The 22,724-nt window shown below is 43.9% G+C and overlaps 1 pseudogene; it reads right to left on the reverse strand.

Annotated features, from left to right (window-relative positions):
• Nucleotides 1–3,463: 3,463 nt before the first annotated feature.
• On the reverse strand, nt 3,464–14,721 carry LOC116075410 (annotated as a pseudogene).
• Between the last annotated feature and the right edge of the window lie 8,003 nt (nt 14,722–22,724).

The raw sequence follows: 22,724 nt of genomic DNA on the forward strand, positions 1-22,724 counted from the left end.
CCCAATGGATTCTGGGAATATGGTGGCCGTTGCCCTGGCAACAGGTCTGTGGACCCGCCCATATATCTTCCGCAGGTTCTGGATGCTAACATAGATGCTTCGGGTGTTTGCCCGTTCGAGTAGAGAAGGAGTATTTGTCTTTACTATAAAATTCTTTCTAAAACAGTCCAATACTTCACTCACTGTATTCTAAGTCAAAGATTTAAAACAAGCTTTGAGCAACAATTATCAGAACAATTACTTTACTTATTCAGAGGACTTCCAAGGACTTTGGGCTATTTATTATCAAGTTCCTGAGAGCGGGGAGAGAGAGAGAGAGAATGTGAGTGTGTGTGAGAGAATTGTGAGAGTGTTCATGTATGAGTGTGTGAGTCTGTGTATAAGGGAGTGTGTATTAGTGAGTGTGTATGTGGGAGTGAGTATGTGTATAAGTGAGTGTGTGTTTAAGGCAGTGTGTGTGTATAAAAGTGAGTGTATGAGAGTGTATATGAGTATGTGAGTTGGCATGAGAGATTGAGCATGTGTGTGTGAGAGAGTAGGTTGAGTGTGCATGTAGGAGTGTGTGTGAGTAGGTGTATATGTGAGTAAGTGTGCATGAGAGGTTGTGTGAGTCAGTGTGAGTGTGTGTGTTCCTATGCATGCATTCCTGAATGTTCCTCCGTTCTCAGACTTTTGCTGCTGCTAAGGTCATTGTGCCCCCCTGTAATAAGCCAATGTATCCTGCGAGCCCCAGACTTTAACTTAATAAGTCTACAGACTTCTCACTCTTGAGAAATCAGATAATCTCATTATTATAAAAATACATTAGTGCAGAGGAGGTCTGTGATTGGACAGGGAAAAGAGAGGCAGAGCTAAGAGCTGCAGAGACAGGGAGCGTCTCAGGGTAGGAGGAGAAGGAAGATGGCTGTGGACGGGAACCTGCGTGGGTTTACCAGCCACAAATAGCTGTGGTATCGTAAGGTTAGATTAATTGGGATAAAGCTTTTATCATTATCAATTGGCTCTGAAATTATTGTCTTGGCATCTTATAAATTGTGATATGATTGATACATAAATCTGATTGGTTCATTAAAGCTTTAAGAGTCTTGATCTACCAGATAAGTGGGTGATATGATGGTTGACTGTGGGGTGTGTGGTAGCGAGAGGAACTCCGGGGAGGGGGGATGCTGGAGAAATGGTGTGCAGAGGGACCACCGAGTAAGATAGCCCGGTGGGAGTCCTGTGGTTGTCGGTTATCCACACTAGCTCAGGAACGAGCTGGGTCAACTTTTTTTTTTTTTTTAATAATTCCTGCAACAAGGAGCAATCTGTCTAGCAAGCCAGGATGGTTTTGAGAGCTGCTCACCTGTTCATGTATACTCCACCTTCCCTTATGAGCACCAAGATGGGCACTCCCTGCTCTCTCATTGCTCTGGTTCTGGCTCCAGTCTCTCAGCAACAGTCATCGTGGACACACACGCAAAGAGGTCAGGCCCTCTGGGGTCCTCCTCGGCTTCCAGTGCCCACTGTCTCTCCTAATGGCTCACAGGTACATCTGGAGGCAGGCAGCTGGTGATCTCACCATGCATGGAAGGCCCTCTGAGACCTGTTTTCCTGATGTCCCGCACGCCACGCCATGGCACCTTGTTTACAGGGTTTCTGAGTTCCCTGGCACCTCACTTGTCTGGTGCAATTGTGGAACCAACAGCCATTGCAAATCTGCCCGGAGGGCAGAGTTGGGACAATCATGAGTGCAGACCTGCCTTGCAGAACCCTTGCTCAGTCCTCAGGTCCCAGGGGGTCTGAGAAAGGTGTGACACTCTCCCTCCCCCGCACCCACAGACCCATACTGCTCATCTGCAGACACAGGAACACTTTGCTCTTAGTTTCCACTTGTGATGTAGTGCCACGGGCCGGCCGATCTGGGCCTCCCTCAACCCATGGGAGAAACAGGGGTCCTAGTCAGATAGACAAGTCGTAGGTGAAAAGATGACAAACAGCCGACAAGAGGGTGTGTTAGATCTGAATGTACTTGTGCAAGGTGAAAATCAGGCTTAAATACCATACAGCAAACAGGGCAGATGTCAAGAGTCACATAAGCAGGTGGGGGTTACAGCAGGGGACGCAAGACTGAAGTCAAGTAGGCAAGTGACCTCCACACCAAGGTCAGCAGGGTTTGGTAGCTAGGTGTGAAGCAGGAGGAAGAGGAGTGGAGCCCTCCCTGTTGAGGTATTATGATAGTCTTATGCTAATTCTCTGGTTCTTGCTGGGGGCAATGATCAGGAGGTTTCAATCTAGCATTTCCTGCTAATTCTCTGGGTCTAGCTGGGGGCAGGCAGTGAGGAGTTCCAACCTAACACTTTTGCTAAAGTCCTTGAGTGAGGGAAACCCTTCATTACTCTCTAGTATGTAAAACATTTCTAACTATTGTAAGCTATCTATTGCCCTAAGGAACCTCTGTTGCTAGCTCTGGCGAGGCAGATACTTTGAGAGAAATTGCAAGCTATGGACAGCTTGGTATTAAACTAGGATAGTTGATGCTGGGCAGAAAACAGTGCCCAATCTTAGCCATTTACGAATCATTACTTGGGGTACCTTTATGCCTAAATATGAGGCCATGTTGACAATTGGAAAGACTAATCTGGAACACGTCTGAGTTAGGAGATACCAGCGACTGTCTGAATATCCAGGAGGCACAGAACTCCTTTTGGAATCTTATTGCCTCTTATCCTTTATCAGGATTTTATCCCCGATATTTTGGATGTGACTGGAGTAGACGAGTGTGCGTAGCAATGTAGACATGGCTTCCCACAGCCATGGGGAATTCCTCCCTGCCTCTCTCCTGTGCCTGTCTGCACCCTCAGCAAGCCGCTCTCCATCCTCTGGGATCGTCCTCCAGGGAGCACAGTGCCTCCAAGTGTACTTAAACCAGACACAAGAAAGGGGAGACAGTAAAAATCTTCAGGACTTAAGCTTGGCTGTGCTGGCCTGTGCTGGCCTGTGCTGGCCTGTGCTGGCCTGTGCTGGCCTGTGCTGGCCTGTGCTGGCCTGTGCTGGCCTGGGCTGGCCTGGGCTGGCCTGGGCCCTCAGGCTGATTCCTCCTGAGTGCTCCATTACTTCCTTCAGCAATCCCTGCCCAGCATCACGACACTGTCCTCTGCTGTCTATATATATATAGTCAAGTTACTCAGGAAGGATACATTGGGATTAGATTTCGGGTGTGATCAAATATTGTCACCAGCCCCTCCCCCCAAATGCATATTTTTCTAATCTGTTTACTTCAAAGCATAACATATAGTCCAGAAAACAGTTCAGTGAGTAAAGGCATTTGCTACCAAGCCTGGGGACCTTGATCCACTGCTCAGGACAGACATGGTGTAAAGATAGAACTGACTCTGCCAAATTAACCTCCATGCACATACAGTAAATATTTTTTTCTTTAAAGAAAAGGACATTATGTAGAAGGGCATCATAGATTCTCTGCCTACCTGTTACCACGGCTGCCTTCACGGCCCTTGTAACTCACAGCCAGGACTTTGTTGTTGGCTAGGTGCACTCTCTTTGGAATGGCATGAGGTTCCCAGGCCTTTTATAAGCCCATTCCTCAGCGCCTTCCAGACCCGCCTTTTAAAGGGGGCTCTGGATGCCATCTGACACCGGCCACGGAGGTGTCCCTGGGGCTTACCTGGGGAGGACAGGCGTGACACTCTTTCTTGTACAGCGGGACCCTTACCCTGGGCCTCCCTGCTGGAGAACGGGAGTGATCTATCCTGTGAGGTCATGTCGTAGTCCCAGTTGTGGAGCTGTCCCATGAGGTCCTCCTGAGGTGAGGACTGTGGAAGAGATGAGTTGTTCTTTCCACTGAGAATGTTGGTGCCCTTACATTGACTGGGCTTCTTCCAGAGGCACGCTGAGATAAAACACCCTTCGAGGACACCTTGCTCTTTGAGTTGTTAGAGCCAGCTTCGGACACACCCACGGATGACTGACGGGAATAGATTTCCAGGGATGAGTCCTCTGAAGACACTCTGGTACAGCTTTCATCGGAGGTGTCGCGGCTTTCTGTCTCCCCGCAGGTGTGCTGCTCATGAAGTGAGCCGTGTGGACAAGCTGGGGGCAGATTCTACAAAAGAGAGTTATCATCTTGTTCAAGCAGTTCTGGGTGGGTGGCAAACTGTACATCATTGTACTCTGCACCCCCACCCCGTCTCAGGACTTTCCAGTTCATTGGGCAAATTGAATGTGGGAAAGGTAGGGACGGACCCTAGATCCCCTCCTTATAACCATTTGCTGTTTCATGCTTGTCCCTGTGTGTTTCAAGGTTCGATGCCACTGCCTGGGCTTAGTTTTGTTTTGTTTTGTTTTCTTTATTGAGTTGTCTTCCCTGGGTGAATGTTGCTTCTGCATCAAATAAGTAGCCATCACCTGGTCAAACTTTTTCTCCCATAAACTTTCCTTTATCTCTTGTTGCTTATATCCCATGACACCCATGATGACCATTACTGTGGGGTCTGGGTGGCTGTGTTCTTTCTAAAGGAACTTAGAGAACCTTCATTGTCATGCTTCAGCCATTAGAAGCTCACAATATCACGTGCTGGTGGCCTTTGTCCAGACTTTACAGTTAACAACTTAGCAATCACATCCCAAAGATCAGGTGACAACTTGAATTTTACAGAGTACTTTCCTACCAAGATCTTCTTTATTTCTTCATAGCTGTGTCCATGGGAAGGGAGGCGTCCGTTCAACATAAAGTAGACACAACCCCCAAGCTCTGGACATCAATTGCACAGCCATCGTACCCTATCCAAGAGTTCTGGATCCAAGTTAGGGAGAGTCCCACAGAAAGTTGCCAGCTTCTGGCCCATGACTAGCTTGGTGCCCAATCCCAAATCCTTAAGCTTTATACTTCCTTTGCTGTCTACTAAAATGTTTTGGGGCTTTAAATCCCCGTGGAAAATCCCTTTCAGGTGATAATACTGGAGGGTACATACCATTTGTTTAAATAGCCTGTGACACGTCTCCTCCTGCAGGTAGCCAAGCTCCGCAGTTCCGCCCAGCAGCTCTCCTCCTGCACTGTGGTTCCACTCAGCAGCTCTCCTCCTACACTGTGCTCTAGAATGATGGTATGGATCACGTGCAAAAGTTTAATATATGGGATGATGGAAGGGTTTAATTACTTTCAACTTTTAATTTGATGTGGGTGTTTTCCCTGCTTTGGGGGAGAATTTTTACTGCTACCATTCATTATCTGGGTGGGGAGATGGCCAACCAGTTTTACTTCCCTGAATGTTCCTTGGCCAAGCAAGGGTCATTGATATTTTATAATGTTCTGTTAAAGCCTCTTTATCAAAGGGGTTGGGCTCGCCATCTCTTCACTTTTGTTGATAGGAATGGCCAGTGTCCACACCAACTAGTGACTCAAGATAAAAGTGAATCAAAAGTGGGCCTAAATTTGTAGCCTTAAATTCCTGCAGTAAAAAAGAAAGGTGTCCCAAATAATCTAATGATGCAGGTCAAGTCCATAGGAAAACGAGAACAAGCCAAACCCAAAAGAAATAGAATCAAGTTTAGAACATAAACTGATGAAATGGAAACTAAAATAATAGAAAGACCAATGTAACTGTCTTAGTTAGGATTTTACAGATGGGAATAGAGGTCATGACTAAGGCAACTCTTATAAGGACAACATTTAATTAGGGCTGGCTTACAGGTTCAGAGGTTCAGTCCATTATCATCAAGGTGAGAACATGGCAGCATCCAGGCAGGCATGGTGCAGGAGGAGCTGAGCGTTCTCCATCTTCATCTGAAGACTGCTAGCAGAAGACTGGCTCTTCTAGGAAGCTAGGAGGAGGACCTCAAGACCCACCCCCACAGTGACACACTTCCTCCAACAAGGTGACACCTCTTAAAATAGTGCCACTCCCTGGGCCAAGCATATTCAAACCACCACAATAACAAAGACTTGTTTATTTTAAGGATAAATATAAGTGATGTAATCTTAATGAAAATAAATAATAGAAAGAGGAGAATACACAATAATATTAGAGAAAAAATTAGGCAGTATACCAGCGATACAACTGAAATCCAGACATCAAACAATCACTAGGGAATGTTTTAAAAATGTTCCAGTGACTGGAAAAATCTAGAACAAATTGATAAACCACAAGACACACACTAAACTAACCAAACTGAACTAAGAAGATAGAAAATAGCCGGGCTGTGGTGGTGCACGCCTTTAATCCCAGCACTTGGGAGGCAGAGGCAGGCGGATTTCAGAGTTCAAGGCCAGCCTTGTCTACAGTGTGGGTTCCAAGACATCCAGGAGTACACAGAGAAACCCTGTCTCTCAACAACAACAACAACATGCCGCACATGCTCAGCTGAAGAGTGCAACTGTTATTTAAAAACCAAAAACAAAAACAAAAATGCACGGGCTTGCAAATCACTGTGTTGTGTTTAATAAGCCTGTCTCCAAAAAATACTCTCAAGTGCTGAAGTGCAGGTATGAGAAGGGATCTGAAGTAAGAGGGATTGATTAGGGATGTGAAGGAGAAAGAGGGGTAGAGGATCTTAGAGAAGGTGAATATTATCAAAGTATCTTATGTGCATATACATAATGTCTCAGTGAAATGTCTTACTTTGTATGCTTAATGTTTATTAGCAAAAACCTTAAAAGTTTAAAAAAAGACAAAGAAAATGAGTAGGTAGAAAAAGACAAATTTAAGATAACAAAGAAAATTTAAAATACGAAAAAGTCAAGATCTAAAATCAAAAATAGACTAAAAAAATGTAAAATGAAAAACTAAAACCAGTACCTGAAAACCTCAAGCAGTAATGTGAGAAAAGAGAAAAGGGCTCTGTCAAAGTCCAGGCAGGTTCACCAGCATCTGCGTCCAACATCACCAGCATCTGAGCCCAAAACTCCACCAGCATCTGAGTCCAACACTCCATCAGCATCTGCGTCCAACACTCCACCAGCATCCGAGTCCAAACTCCACCACCTTCAGAGTCCAACACTCCACCAGTATCCGAGTCCAACACTCCACCAGCATCCGAGTCCAAAACTCCACCACCATCGGAGTCCAACACTCCATCAGCATCCGAGTCCAAAACTCCACTAGCATCCCCGTCCAACACTCCACCACCTTCAGAGTCCAACACTCCACCAGCATCCGAGTCCAACATCACCAGCATCCGCGTCCAACACTCCACTAGCATCCGAGTCCCACAGATAACCACCATCTGCTTTCCACACTAGGACAATAACCAGCCCTAAGCAGTACGTTATATGCACAGGTGTCGGTCCTTTCCTGGGTCCTTGTGAGGTCAGAGCAAGACATGGTTCAATGAGGGATGGGAACACTCCTGCCCCAAAGGACTGTACTAGCTTCTCTGCAGTCCCTGCTACCAAGTGCCCAATAAGAAGCAACATAAGGGTTCATGTTGGCTCCCACTCTGAGGGATCAGGAGTGGTGTGCAGTGTTAGCATGGTGGTCATCACACCTACCTCCAATGCCAGGCCAGAAAACTGCTTCCTGGAGCTAGAACACAGCTCCTAACGCTTCCCAAGACAGTATCACCTGCTAGAGACCACATGTTGAAATACAAGGGTCTATAGGGAATATTTTAAACAAAACTCCATTACCTGCTGGTAGTACCCCTAAGGGATGGCAGATGGATGTTTTCCATTTTACAGAATTTGGAAAACAAAGGTATATACACCATACCTTTGACATGTACTCAGGATTTCAATGGGCAACTGAAAAGACTGATTGTGTAATCACACAATTTACTGGAAATAATGGCAATTATGGGGATGCCTACACAAATTAAAACAGACGATGCTCTCGCATATGTATCTAATACTATGAAACAATTTTTGGCATATTACTGGAATACCACACAAAATCCCACAGTCCCAGCAATTGTAGAAAGAGTCAATTGCACCTTAAAAGAGATGTTTATTAAACAAAAAGGGAAAGTAAAAACCCCCAGAGACAGACTAAATAATGTGTTGCTAACTCTCAATTTTCTTAATGTTGGTGAAAAGAAAACCACAGCTGCTGAGAGGCTCTGGGCTATGGAAAAAGCAAGGATGGAGGCCAGCCAATATACTGTAAGGCTGTGTTGACATTTGAATGGAAACCTGCAATAGTTTTAAGATGGGGACATGGTTATGTTTGTGTATCTACAGGGAATGAAAACATATGGATACCAACAAAACTTCTAAAAATCAGATCTGACCAAGGAAAGCCTTTTATCATTTGAGACATGGATGTCTTCACAAAGCAAATAACCCAAATAATTCACAGGCCATCTCAATTATTGATTTCTCAAAAAAAAAAAAAAAAAAAAAAAAAAAAAAAAAAAAAAAAAAAAGCCACATGCGAATCAACTTCAAAAGGGCTAGCCCAAGTGATCAATTGCAAAGAGACAGACAATGCATAGACTGGACAGATAATACAGAGACTGGATAAAAACAGACTGGGCAATGAATGCTAGAGCTAGCTTTTCTCAGACTAATCATTTTTTTCCTTGAGGCCCCAAACCAGGACTTCTTCACCCCAATTCATCAGGAAACAAATATATATATAAGATCATTGTCCCAATTCCTTAAGTTGGGGGAAGTGATTTTGGTCATCTGCTATGTTATGATTGTTATTATCTAGGGTGGTATGCTGTTTTGTTTAATTATTGTATTCTATATTGATAGAAATATAAGTTTTGAGGGGTTATTTATTCTATATTAATAGATATTTAGGGTTTTTGTTTAATTATTGTATATTAATAGAAATTGATAGAAATGTAGGTTTTTGTTTAATTATTGTATGTGATGGTTTGTATATGCTTGGCCCAGGGAGTGGCACTATTAGAAGGTGTGGCCTTGTTGAAGTAGGTGTGGCCTTGTTGGAGTAGGTATGGCTTGTTGGAGTAGGTGTGGCCTTGTTGGAGTAGGTATGGCCTTATTAGAGTAGGTGTGGCCTTGTTGGAGTAGGTGTGGCCTTGTTGGAGTAGGTATGGCCTTGTTGGAGTAGGTGTGGCCTTGTTGGAGTAGGTGTGGCCTTGTTGGAGTAGGTGTGGCCTTGTTGCAGAGTGTTGTCAGCTGAGACAGTCTCATGTGCTGAGGCAAGACCCATGTAAGACACTTGATGTTTGGAGGGTCTAAATAAGACTTCACTAACCATGATGGAGGCTGAGCTTGGCTTGCTTATAGAGCTAGCTGTGCAATGCTTGTGAGTCTTAAGTCTTCGCTGATCTTCGCTTTCCTGAGAGGCACAGCTGAGAACTTCCTCTGGGTTTCCTCCTGGTCCCTCCTGCAGACTCGTGCTGAGGCTGAGGCTGAGGCTGAGGCTGAGGCCTGGTTGTCTCTGCTGAGTAGTCCCACCGCTGATGATTCATGTTTGCTACCAAACTGAACTGCTGCTGTATTCCGTGAAATGTTTGCAAGTGGACTGAGCAGCCTCTGCTAACCTGTAATCTGAACTGCTGATTTCTAGACAACACAGAGGGGAGTTGCTAAAGGAACCTTTCTAAAGTGATCCACTCTCCCCACGTCCTTTCCTTCCCACTACCTCTGGTAGACAGTGGGCTAAAAGGGAGGTTAAAGCGTTTAAGAACCATCATTAAAAATAGGCATTGAAAAAAGTAAAGTTATAATTACAAGATGAAAGGTGAATTTATTTTAAATGTTGGTCTTTGTCAGGAAAATCAATGGAGATAGTCCAAGATGAGTAATCTCTGATTTGGAGATATTTCTGAGCCATTCTGTGATACATACCAGATACTGATGTCTTTATTGCCTCTGGATTTTCAGTAGTATTCCTTAATTAGACCCAGAGAGAGATCTCTATCCCATGGACTTGTGGGTCGAATAACTGCCCTCTGCCTCTATAAATTGTCCATATCCCAATCCTTGGGACCGGTGACAACCACCATAGGTGACAATATGGATGGTGCAGATGTGATGAAGGACCCTACCATGGGAAGTGTGTCCTGGATTACTTACACAGGTAGAAAGAAATCATAAGGATCCTCGTAAGAGGAGGCAGGAGGATCAGAGTCTGGGTGGAAGGCACGGAGGAGGATAGGCATGTTGTGTGTGTGTGTTTCACTTTTTATTCACTGCATATGTGTGTGCATACTCGCAAGCCATTGCACCCGTGCTTAAGTCAGAAGACAACTGTATCAGTCTGTTCTCTGCTTCCAATTCAGGTTGTCTGGCCTGAATTTCCCATTGTTTTTTTGTTTGTTTGTTTTGTTTTGGTTTTGGTTTTGGTTTTTTGAGACAGGGTTTCTCTGGGATTAAAGGCATGCACCACCACTGCGGGGCTTTCCCATTGTTTTTAATGTCACTGAAATTGGTGTGATTTGTTAGGGCAGCAACGGGACATCAACGTACATAGAAAGAAAGCTCCTTTCACCAATATACATGGAAAGAGTGGTCCTTTCAACCTCCAGCTTCATTCTCATTAGAATGAATTAGACACAGAAGGCAGATAGTCAATGCAGCTATTTCCTACCATTGTCCTGTTTGTTCTTAAGCTTACCATTAGGCTCAAGTTTTCTTTGTCTCTTTCAATTTCCAAATGAATTCTTAATTTAGAATGAATCAACCAAAAAGAAGGAAATGTTCTTAAGCTTTTAGAAACCCTCTGTGGATAAGAGCTGGCCTCTCACTCCATGGGCTCCCATGGACGTGGCTTCACTCTTCCCAAGGGCCTTTTGTCTCTCCCCACCAGCGAGCCTGCATTGGGGTGACTCATCCTTCGGTCTGAACTGTGTAGCAGAGGGATTGCTCACAAGGAGATGATTGCCAGAGCCCACGCCATTGCAGAGCTCCACGCCACGGTGATTAAGAGTTGATTAAGAGTTGACCTTGCTACTGTGCATTAAGAACTCTGGCAGGAAATTGAACTAGAAATCTGGAACAAAGAGGCCAGGACTGCATTTGTAACTGGAAGTAGGTCATGGTTCTGCTTTGTCTTAGTACTAAGGCTAGATTGCCTCCCCTCAACTTATGCTCTCCCCACTACAAGTTCTGTTATTAACATACTGTGTCATGCGTGATTTTGAATAAAGAGAAAATTAGAAATATGAATCACTGATCTGTCTTTTAAGAGCCAGAATTGGTTGCCTTTTCTTACAATATGTTGCCCTTTACAAGTAATTGTTTGGTTTTAACCTACATCCTATTCATGTTGGACAGATTTGCATCTGTCTTTTTCTCTTTATGTCTCTCTCTGTCTCTTCTGTTTCTCTCTGGATATTGTGTATGGAACACGGTGCTCTGTACACATTAGCTGGTGCTCTACCACTGAGCCACTTCCCAAACCTTTTTTTTTTTTTTTCTAGTTTCATTTTAAACTTTGCAATGTGCAAAGATCCTGGAGCAGAGACAGCTTTGAACGTCAAAACATCTTCACACATGAATCTGAGTTTACTCCTTGGTTCTCTGTTGTAGACCCAATCTAACTACTACTGATCACTGAGGAGGCGCGTTCCTCGCTACCGGCCCCAACATTCTGGGTTCCCGAATGAAATACACCTACACACAGCCTTTGTATTTTTATATGCCTTAAACAGCTTAGTGGCTGGGCCACTTCCTAACCTCCACATGGCTGATCCACCCCTCCGATATTCCCAAGTCATTATTTTCTAAAACCTGCATTCCATTTTTGCTGGCCTAGACCCAGTTGGGAGCGGGAAAGGGGGAGGGCGGGGCTCTTGGAGCCACTCTGGCTCCTATAGGGCAGCTACACCTTCTTAGCCGAGGCATCTTTCTTCCCTTCTTTTGTCATGATGGATCTTCCTCCTTCTTCTCCTATCTATCCTCTAGCCTGGGAACCCTAAAAGTCCTACCTGTGTCTGACCTGCCCAGCCATTGGCTGACGGCATCTTTATTTACCAATCAGAGCCAATTAGGGGCAGGATCCCTTAGGGTCTTACGTGAGGGACGCTGCAAATAGGTTTTTGGATAACATAATTAACATGAGAATACAAACAGCTACAGTTCTTCATAAAGCCACGGAAACCATTTGTCTGTCTTACACATAAAACTTATACACTGGAGGAATGCCAAAAGTTCACATAATGAATCGGAGATGAGGACCTGTTAGTGGGCCAAAAGCATGGGCAGAATGGATCTGGGCATGCAGGTAGCATGTACCCAACCTTTCTCTCTTGACCATAGTTCCTGGAGTGGATACATGTTGAGGTTTGTGATGAACTTCTAGGAAAGAGAACAAGATACTGTAAAGCAAACATCCATGAGAACTCAGGGAGGAAACTAGGTTGAGCTGCACAAAAAATCACCAGAATAACCATTAGTACCCAATGGCTGCTGGCAGTAGGCTCAGTTGATGTTAGAGCAACTGATAAGATGAGATGGGATAAGACGGCATTCCCTGTCATGGGGGATGCAAAATAATATCTTAAATCGTTGTTTGGATATAGGCATGTTCTTTGTTTTTTCAAAGCTGATTGAATTTCAAATTACATTTTAAAAATCAATGTGGTGTCTTTTAGTTAATTCTAATAGGAAAAATAATTTTTCTGTGAAAACAGTGGCTGCTTTGAAGATGTAAGGAGCATGTTTGTGGTGGGTACTGCATATAAGTGGTTTCCTGGGCATCTTACTAGGTCTCTGGTATATATATATCTATTCAAGTAGTAAAACCTGAACTATTCATGGCTTTCTAGGGCTTTCCAATGGGATTCCCAACTCTCCCTGACTCGGGTGATCCAGACTTTCATTAGTGGGATGGAGGTGCATAGGGTATGGTAGGATTTGAGTGGAGGTTGGGTTTTGTTTGTTTGTTTGTTTTTTGAGACAGGGTTTCTCTGTGTAGCCCTGACTGTCCTGGAACTCACTCTGTAGACCAGGCTGGCCTCGAATGGAGGTGGTATTTTTAACTCTCATGAGTACACTGTCACTCTCTTCAGACACACCAGAAAAAGGTATCAGATCCCATTACAAATGGTTGTGAGGCACCATGTTGTTGCTGGGAATTGAACTCAAGACCTCTGGAAGAGCAGTCAGTGGTTACTGAGCCATCTCTCCATCCCCCTTGGGTATTTTTTATATACAAGGCTTGTTAAAAACCTTTTGGACGTCGTGGTAATAAGATAGACAGGGCCCCTTAAAATAAACAGTCTCTCAAGGAGAAAAACAATTTAGAGAAATGATTATCATAAATGATGAAGAGTACCAGGTTTGAAGATGCTCAGGGCACTGAGACGAATGCCTCATGGAGAACTAAGTTGACCTAGGGTAGGAGGGATGTGGGGAGTGAAATCTAAGTATGGAGGAAGATGGTGGGAGCTGAGACACTGGTGAATCACCTATTAGGAAGAACAGAGAAATTGAAGAGAAAAAAGAAACAAACAAACTGGATGAGGCCATAGATAACAATGGACGCACAAAGTCTTGCAGGCTGATGAAAGCTAACATGTTCCAAACGTGTAGGCCACTGGGCATGGCGATAGAGGGGATGGATCTGAAGAGGTTGAAGGGATCATATTATAAACGTCTGGTCATGCTAAGGCATCGGCTTATTTTAGGGGTCACAAGAAGCTACAGAATATGCAGGCAGAGTTGCTGGAAAGAACAAAATAACTTCTCTCTCATCCTCCTTCCATGTGGCAGGAGTCCGAGAGGAAATGAGCTGTCAAGAGTATGAGATTCATCACACCTTAAAAGACCCTCCACCTGCATCAAAGCCAGGAAGCACAAGACATCCTCTGGGTATGACTGACCTCCTCCTGAGACCTTGAGCACTAAGCCAGGGCCAGATAACACAGTATCTCTTGTGCCCCACCATGGATAGGGTACTGGCCCATCACCGGAGGAAAGAAAACTCTCTGGGCCCAACTTCTCAGTCTGCTGATGTTTGAGCTGATGCCTGGGGCCTCACTTGAAGCCACACGGCTCTTCAGTGGAAGGTTAAAGCATTACTCCCAGTGCACCAATCACAGTCTACCAGAAATCATGCCCTTCCTTATCTGCAAATGCTTTGCTGTAAAACTGCTTCTCAGAAGATGGCCTGAATGTTAAGAGTCTTGGTCCTGGTGAACCTCCTCACTCCAAAGATAGCCAGAGATCATTTTAAAGCCCAGGGTGGACGTCAAGGGAGCAGGGCATCAGTGTAGAGCTGTGTCTGAGTGGCCCTTCTTCTTCCCTTGTCCTGGTGTCTCATGACCGTGACCCAGTGCCTTGATGGAATGAGCATGGTTCTCACGACTTCCTCTAATGCCAAGGGGCAGGGGTTTGAGCACAGGAAGAGCCTCCTCCCATGAGATAGGGTGCTACACATGTCCACACCCCCTAGGGCTGAAAACAGTTGAATGAATTTTTTTTTTATAAAACCCCTTTTATATTTTTGTCCATTTTCTTACCGAGTTATAATTTTTTAATTTGAAAAATGTATATGCATAACTGTGTCATATACTGCTAATGGATTTAAATATATGAACTGTATTTCATAAATTTTGCTATGCTCTCTGTCTTTTGATTTTGTTTACCATGGGGTTTACCTAAACCTTCATTTCTTTTGTGCTGTGTGGTTTCATTCACTGGAAAGTCCTCTCTACTTCACATACTTGATAGATAGGTCCTCATTTACATTTTTTTTTTTGTCTTTTACTTTACTTATTCATCTACTCTAAACTCAGTTGGGAGAGGCAGCAAACTCTTGCTTTGGAGGCTAAAAGCTTTACCTGAGTGTCCTGAGGGTCCATCTGCATGGCGTTACCGTTTAATCATCCAGACACTGACCGAGACACAGTTCAAGACTTGGACCAAGCCCTGGCACTGGAGCCTGAGAAGCAGGGCTAAAGTTGGACAGACATTAAGTTTTGCTCACCACACCAACTTGGTCTTTGGCATCTCACAACCATTCACTCTGAGCCTTGGTTTTGCAGTCCTGGAGAGAGATCCGGATTTTGCCAGCAGCTCCATTAGCCTCCGTCTGCCAAGGGTCAGACATGGGGAGCCACCCCTGTCTCAGATGAGCACCATGTCTGGTGTGAAGTCCTACTCAGCTTTCCCAAGAAGTAAGAAGCAGAGAGCAGAGGAAAGCAGAGAGGAATCTATAGATAGGTAGGAGCATTAAACATCTCATGTGATTGGGTAGCAAAACCAGGAACTCTGGGTAAACTGAACTCCAGCTACCCACAAACTATAGGACCTTGAATAAGACTTCTTTCTCATAGAGTTCTCTTTGAAACCCAAAGAAACTCTACAAGATGGCTTCTAAAGCCCTTTCTATCTCTGTTTTTCTATCTTTGTTGCCACAGCCCAACTCCCCAGCAGCTGTAGCTAGCTAGCTTTCTGGACAAGGCAAGTGGTACCTATATGGAAAGGAGCAGGGTCTCAGGCGGTCACAGACTCCCTGGAGTAGAGTACATTCTACAAGCCCAGGCAGGTGGCTATCACACGCACTCTGCATGATATGCAAAGTTCTGCTAGCTTGGTACCAGCTGGACCAGTGACATCTGTCACACAGGGATTAAATGCCTCAGCAATAAAAGATAACACTATCAGCTGTCAGCTGTTTCAGTAATAAAGTAGATGTGCATCCACAGCAGTGAAAATGAGATTTGTTGAGATGGACTAAAACAAATGATCCTTTCATCGTTATTAATTCTGCCTTCGTTTTCATAATTACCTTTGTGTGTGCAGTGTTTACAAAACAGGCATTTAATAACTTTCCAGTAAAAGAAGGAATACTGTGTCATGCTCATTTACTCTGTGCTCCTATTAATAACAGCAATTTAAAAAAATTAAGGGAGCAATTATTCTTTTAACACAGAGCAGACTCCAATATGACAGTAACACCCAAGGGGCTGTAATCAGTGTTGGCTTTGGTTACACTGTGACATAACTTAATAGACAGTGGGGGATAAGAGGGAAGGGCTGTCACCTGAATACCTCCCCTAATCCTACAACCAGGGGCTGATAAGTGACTGGACACAGAACATTTTCTCAACGGCCATGAGAGAACTCTTGCCTGTTCCTTTCATCTTCAAGCTGCCATTCAAGAATGCTCACAGAGTCAATGCCCAAGCTGGGCAGGCTAGCTCACTTCTGTGCACTGTGGAGTTTGTACTAAACAATTTCTTTCTCAAAGCTGCATTGTTTAAGGGAATAATCCATTTTTTTTTCAGAGTACCCTTGAATACAAACTACTAGGAGTGTTGTATATCCCAGTGAGAGGGTCTTGGTAAGTAGCACTGTGCCAAGTACATGACCTGTGTATGCTGGCGTGTACGTGTGTGTGTGCATGTGAGCGTGCATGTATGTGTGCGTGTGTGCATGCTGGTGTATGCATGTGTGTGTGCGTGTGTGTGCATGCTGGCGTGTGTGTGTGTGTGTGCTTGATTTTACTAAAGAAACAGAGATAGAAATGTGTGTATGTGCTTGCCTGCCTTCTTGCCTGCCTGCCTGCCTGTCTGTGATAAACAAACAGAGATCTCTACTGAGGAGGATGGGTTTTTGTTTATTTTGTTACTATACAATGATTCTTGTTTGGGGGAAGCAGAGAGGAGGATGTTACTATTATTACTATGTATAAACATTTTATTGGAAACTTTATTAACAAGTGGTTGACAGTAAATATGTACACCTCAGTTTCATTTCATTGGGAAAATAGATGTAATTTTCTGTTTTAGAATTTCTGTTTTAGAGGTTCAGCTTCCAAAACTTTCATGCTTTGGGGACCAGCAAGATGGCTCTGAAAATCCAGGTACCTGCTGCCAAGCATGCTGCCTTGGGTTTAATCCCCCGAGACCCACATGGTGAAAAGAGAGAACTGACTTTCAAAACCTGCTCTCTGGCCTCCACGTATGCACTATGGCACCCCCATTTATGATTAGTAAACAATTGTAATAATTTTTAAAAGATGATTAGAAAGAAATTTAAAGGCAGAGGCTAAAGTATTGCCATGGCAAGCTTTGAGATTTGCAAGCTGCTAAAAACAGGTTAACACACAAAAAAATACATGGAGTACAATGGAGGGGAACCTGAAAAATTAATACTTGTACTTAAGTCTATAAACACCCAGCTCTTTTGAAATGCTACAATTGTATCATCTGCTCACTAACAACAGACACCCTGCTGTCTCCCGTCAAGCCCCCTTCTAGTTTCAATAGCTCACCCAGTCCTTACAGCAACTTCAGGACAGGCTTAACCAGGATGAAGAAAAGTTAAGTTTTGGACTGAAATTCTTGAAACCTCTGTGGCTTCAGAAAAAGAGCAATTCAGGACTGGGGAAGTAACTTACCTGGCAAGCATAGGACTGAGTTCAAGACCTTTAACATATATTTATAAACATCCAAAACAAAGAGCGGGGTGTTGGAGCACCTGGGCTGGAGAGATGCTCCTCCACTAGACAGCCTAGCCTACTTGACAGCTTCCAGGTTAATGAGAGGCTTGTCTTACAATAAGGTAATAAGGTGAATGGAGTCTGAGGAATGATAGCTGAGGTTGTCTCTGATCTCTCTCCCTCTCCCTCTCCCTCTCCCTCTCCCTCTCCCTCTCCCTCTCTCTCTCTCTCTCTCTCTCTCTCTCTCTCTCTCTCTCACACACACACACACACACATATACACATACACACACACACCATTTAAACAGAATATATCTATATATATGCCGAAACCACAAGTCACAGTCGTGGCCTCAACTATCCTTAATGATGACTTGACACTGATCCTTACTCTGCCCCTAAAGGACTTGGTATACTTCCTGATAGAACTCACACATTTCCAGAACCTCTGATCAACATCAGTTATAATCACAAACCCCAGCCACACACTTGCTGGGTATCGCTTGTGGGCAACTCCCCCAGCCCAGACAATCCATGATGAAGGACAGTGGTTGGCAAAAGTTAGAAAACCAGGCTCCTCTTTTTAACACTCTTCTTACATCAATTTTTGACATTTTTTTCTACACTGTGCTTTGCTAACTGACTAAACAACCCCATTACATAAGTTTTACTAAAAGAGTAACAAGTGTCGGGTTAGTCTTAAATAATATTTGAATCTTCAAGTTTTGGTCTCTAGACTCTCTTCTCTGTCTGCATCTTGATGTTCATTTAGGGAAGGCAAAAATTATATGGTCAAATATCAGACCCATCCACTTCTGATACCTTTCTTTCTGAGATCCTGCTTTTTACCCTAGTCCCCAGGTGGAGCCATGTGACTAGTTCTGCATGCTGAGCTGAGAGTGGAAATACAATTTATGGCCTAAGCACTTAGTTACTGGCATGACATCCTCTAGGGAAGTGGCTCTCAAACTTCTTAACTCTGTGACCCTTTCATACAGTTTGTCATACTGCAATGACTCCCAACCATAAATTACTTTGTTGCCTCTTCATCACAATCTTGCTACTGTTATGAATCATAATTTAAATACCCATATACATGGTATCTACTATGTATTCTTCAAAGGGGTCAGGACCCACAGGTTGAGAACTATGGATCTAGAGCTCTTTTCTTTGTCAAGGTGGTTGTAAAGGTCTCAAGGTGAGGGTAGATCCAGAAAGTGAACAGCTAGGTTGCTGTGCAGTGATCAAAGGTGTCTGGAGATGTGGGCCAGATGTTGCAAACATGAAGCACTAGGACTGTGGGCTTAACTCTGGTAGAGTTAAGGAAGGAGGGGCTCTCACCACACAATTGAAATTGTTTTCACTGCAGTCTTGCTACTGCAGTAACTTGTTACTGCAGCTTAACTCATGCATATTAGTTATATGACCCTTACCAGAACCTTACACATCACAAGGCACTTAGAGCAACTCCATTCACTTTCTATCTTCCCATTCCCTGGACCCTTCGTTGGGTAGCAGGTGGATATGTTAGAGGAGACTGGGCCACATTACCTGACGAACTGTATCATATTGATTTGTATTTTTTCATACACATGCTATTATATTGTGGTTCTTTTGCTGACCATTAGCTACTTAGTATAAATTTACTGAGCTACAATTGATGCAAAATGAATGCTTGTTTATATTTTTATGCAATGCCCTAGATTGAAGCCAAAGCTTTTTATATACTAAATAAATGCTCTGCTACAGAGTTTCAGCCCAAGCCCTTAATTTATGAATGAGGGATACACTGTACAGCCAACAAAGCCTTGAGCCTAGTATGTATCCCAGACTGATCTTGAACTTGCAAGTTCAATGTTCCAGCCTTGAAAACACAGGCATTAGAAGGATTACAGGCATGTGCCACCATCAAAGGCCACAATCTGCCTCAACGAAACAATCAAGATTAAGATAATGACAACTTGCTTTGTCTCAGAATTTCCTTCAAGACTCCTTTTCAATCTCTTCCTGCTTCTTACATCCCTGCATGCTCATCCGAGCCTTAATTTAATTTTAATTGCCATGTATTTTCAAGAATTCTGCATGTTGTACACTCTATCTTCTATTACCTGGCCCCTCTGTCACTCAGCATCCATTCAGATGGGTGGACCCCAATTTACTACTCACTTGTTGATGAATATTGGAGTAACTTGCTTTTTTTTTTTTAACTCTTATAAACCCAGCTGCTGTGAACATTCATAATAGATGCCTTTACATGGACACATTCTTTCACTTCTTTAAAAAAAATTTTCGATTGTGTGGTGAGAGGATGTTTTATCTCTTAAGAAACCACCAAGCCATTTTCCAAAGTGTTTGTGCCATCTTGCATCCCCATCGACAGTCTCTGAGGATTGTGGGTGCTCGCCATCCTCGCTGCACCTGCCATGATCTTTAACTTGGTTCAAGCGTCTGCATCACCAAGCACCCGGCTTTGTTCCAAAGCTCATCAGCTTAGGTTCGTGAGGCTTCTTGTAATCATCTCTTAACTGGCACTCCTCCTTCAGACAAATGGAGATTGTCAGGTAGGAACTCTGTGAACTTCCTCCCACCACCTATAAACTTAGATCTCTCAGTACCAATTATTCCCACCTTGCCTACTGTCAGAGCAGGAGCAGGGGAGCTGTGTCCCCACCGACTCCCTGCACTGTGCCTCAGAGCCCCTCCTTCCTAATCAAGTCTTGTCTGTCAAGCATCTTTCTTGTCTTTTTCAACTACTTATTGCTACCTTCTCAGTAGAATAATATATTCAATTCTTGGCTTTCAGAGGGGGGCAGAGAGAGAGAAAGAGAAAGAGAGAGAAAGAGAGAGAGAGAGAGAGAGAGAGAGAGAGAGAGAGAGAGAGAACTACATTCAGCGGGGAAGCCTGGCATGTCCCTCCTCACTGTACTCAGTCTCAGACTCTATCTTGCTGTCCATTGTTCAGTCCATTGTTCACCTATCACCACCATGTTTTTAACCGAACACTCCCCAGCCCTGGGCTCACTTGTTTTCTCAGTACTTTCCACACTCGGTACTTGATCCTTCAACATCCTTCCAATGCCTCAGCGGGGTGACTCTCCTGGGTTGCTCTTCTTTTTTGCCCACCGTGTTTCTGTGCCTCAGGTTAGAACCTTGGCACTGCTCTCAAAGGCTCTCTCTCTGTTACTGAGACGGCAAAGGCTTCACAGAACTGATTAAGGACCCTGGAATGGAGGTAGTATTAGGAGCTCCCTAGCCAGGACTTACATGCAGCCACTGCATCTTCATAAGACAAACACACAAGAGATGTGTACAAGAAGGCAATGTGGCCACTGTGAGGGAGGAACCAAGGAATGCAACCTGGGACACTGGAAAAGTCTGATAGGAAATATTCTCCCTATAGAGCTGCTGGCAGGAGCAAGGCTTGCCACCACGCTGATTTCTGACCCTGGGAAGTTGATTGCTGGCTTCCAGTTCCCATCAGTGTAAAATGTGTGCTATTTTATGTATATTAACAAGTTTGATGTGATTTGCTACAACAGGAACAGAAAATGAATATTCTATGCCAAGTGGAGCCTGGCGCTAGGCTTCAAGCTTTAGAGAACCCTGCTTGTTCCAAGCTCATATGCTCTCCTTTGAAGGAGGGGATGAAATCTATGTTCTCACTTCAAGGCTAGGCACCAGATGTCTACAGAAAGTCCTCGCTTCTAGGACCCATGGGTTCCTCCCCAAGTTTGTCCCTTAGAGACAGACTTTCCCCCCACATTACAGGCTTCTCTCTGGAGAGCAGCCAAGGAAGCCACTGTTGGTTGACAGGGACTTGTAAGATACAAGAGCTGCAGCAGGAGCCCTGATAGTAAGCTACTGAAGTAATCCAGACAGAGACAATGGCGCAAGTCCAGAAATGTCACTGGCTAGGTTCTCTGTGCATTTGAAGTTGAAGATGATGGCATTTGATGGCACATGAATCAGGAAAGAAACAGAAAGGTAAATATAATTTCTAAAGTTGGTGACTCTCATAACTACAAGGATGACATTGCCATTAACATTTGTAAATAAGATCTAGATCATGGGGTGGGGGGGGCATAAAACTCAGTGGCCGAATATAGGACACTCATTAGATAATAAAGTGGAAAGATGGCTGCATGCTTGAATGGGGCTTGTGTTTTTCAAAGTCCCCATGCTTCTACAGCTAGATAGGGCATTGTAACAGGAGATTCTTAATTAGTTTTTGAGAGGTCAAATGAATATGTGACATTTCTGTGTGGAAATGTTTCGAGATCTGCCCACAGTTTTATACTGTTACATCAGAGGTTGGCTAATGTCAAACCTATTGACATTACATACACTGAGCCACCATGTAAGTCAGCATCATTAACAAACTGATTGCTTAGCATCTTCCTGTTTTTAGTTCCCCCAAACCTTGATCAGGCCCGGGATGGACATTACATATTAACTAACATCTAAGTAGACTGAAGTCAGATTCATAGCCTGTGGTAAAGTCTCACATAGAAGCACCTCAATGTGCTTATTACAGAAAATAATTTCTTTATGGTTATAAACTTTATCATGCTGTTAATGCATTTGTTTGGAGTATAGAGTTAGATTATTTTCTCCCCTCACATTTAGGGGATGCTGGCAGCTAGTTCTTGTGTTTCAGCACACTCCAACACATTCCAGATGTGAAGGGGTCGAGGGACTTCAAGCAATGAGTGACAAGACTGGAGAGTCCACAAAGGTTAGGCCTTTAGAAAGTTTTAATGTGACAAATGAGCAATAACGCTAATCTCTCCATGTCTACATTTATGGGCATCGTGAAAGTCTACGCACATAAAGCACAGAGTGTTCCAGTATTGAAAAGGTCACCCTGCTGCTGGGAGCTGCTGGAGGCTGGATCACTAGTGAGTTTTCTCCTGGGCCTTCTACAGTCAGACTCCATCCCCTCTGCCTGTCCTGAGGTCTTCTTTATGGAGTGAGTTCATCAGCAGCCCATAACAAAATTTCAACTCATTTCTTAAGACCCTACTTTACTCATTTGCTCAGCAACTCCTTTCTGAGGCATAGCTTCCTTCTTTCTTCGGGGACTCTGTTTCTTCTTACTTCTCTCTCTTCCCTTTGTTTGAACCTCCCTGTCTTTTGATTTATGAACACTTCAGTTTACTAGAGCTCAGTCCTTGGCCCTCTTTTCTGTCCAACAGTGTTATATAGCAATGTCTTCCACATTGAAACTTTCCATCTTGGAGGATGGGTCCTTAAGACAGCAAACAACTCCCAAGTCTCAGGAAGTTCCCGAAACTTTCAAGGTTCATAAGGTCCCTCTATCTATGAGGTTATCTAAGTAGAAAAGGCTACTAAAACAAGGAGACTTTCCTGGCCTGTCAATCTACACGCAGGTTGAGCAACAGCTTTGAGTTGTAACCTATGCTG

The sequence above is a fragment of the Mastomys coucha genome, unplaced genomic scaffold (genome assembly GCF_008632895.1).
Source record: "Mastomys coucha isolate ucsf_1 unplaced genomic scaffold, UCSF_Mcou_1 pScaffold3, whole genome shotgun sequence".
Classification (NCBI taxonomy): domain Eukaryota; kingdom Metazoa; phylum Chordata; class Mammalia; order Rodentia; family Muridae; genus Mastomys; species Mastomys coucha.